Source organism: Echinops telfairi, unplaced genomic scaffold, assembly GCF_000313985.2.
Source record: "Echinops telfairi isolate 266 unplaced genomic scaffold, ASM31398v2 ScPeMD7_7468;HRSCAF=8506_0, whole genome shotgun sequence".
Taxonomy (NCBI): Eukaryota; Metazoa; Chordata; class Mammalia; order Afrosoricida; family Tenrecidae; genus Echinops; species Echinops telfairi.
Window position 1 is genome coordinate 71949258 of NW_022111369.1, and position 1150 is coordinate 71950407.

Sequence of the window (1150 nt, forward strand, 5' to 3'; positions counted from 1 at the left end):
GTTGTAAATTTTGTGTCAGCATATCAATCATGAGTCTCTCTTCCTTTTTCAGGTGTGCATGTATTGCTATGAAACTTCCTCTGATAACTGCCTTTGCTGTGTCCCATAAGTTTTTGTACGCCATGTTCTCATTCTTGTTGGTTTCTAGAAATTTCCTAATTTCACCTCTGATCTGTGCCAGTACACACTCTTTTTGCAATAGAGAGTTATTAATCCTCCAATTGTTTGCTCTTGCTTTCTTCATCTCCCTTTTGTTGATTTCCAGCCTTATGGCAGAGTGGTCAGAGAGATAGGTCTGTTTATCAATATGCTTAAATTTATGTAGATTCGCCTTATGCCTGAAAATGTGGTCTATGTCTGAATATGTGCCATGCCAGCTTAAAAAGAATGTGGGGTTTTTTTGTATTTGGATGAAAAGCTCTGTAATATCTATCAGGTCAAATGACTAATTGTAGTGTTTAGATCTCTAGCCTCCTTGTTGAGTATCTTTCCCTGTGATATATATTTCTCAGAGAGTGGGATATTGAAGTCACCCACTATAATTGTTAAGGCTGTGATTTATTTTTTAATCTTTTGGAGTGTTTGGTTGACATATTCAGTGGGTCTATCATTCGGGGAATATATGTTTACAATGTTTAGTTGTTCTTTGTCTACAATTCCCTTGAGCATTATATACTGTCCCTCCTTATCTCTTTTTATGGTTTGCACTTTGAGATCAATTTTATCCAAATTTAGGATTGCACCCCCTGGTTTTTTTTGAATTGCTGTTTGCTTGGTATGCCTTTCTCCAGCCTTTGACTTTCAGCCTATTTTTGTCTGTAGCATTGAGATGTGTCTCCTGTAGGCAGCATATTGATGAGCTGTGCTTTCTAAGCCAGTCTGCTAGCCTCAGTCTTTTAATGCCTGAGTTTAGGCCATTGACATTCACGGTTATCATCTCCATCTGGGAACTCTGTTTTGTCATCTTATACCTTTTGTGTTGGGTGTTTTCCTACCTTCCTTGTTTTTTAGTGTGTTGTGCATGTGTGTGTGTGTGTGTGTGTGCATGTGTAATTTTTGACTTCTTTCCAACCTTAAGCCAATGCTATCTTGGAGTCTGTTTTCTCTTTGTTGCCCTCTAGGTGAGGTTGTTCTATGTGGCGGTCTCTCG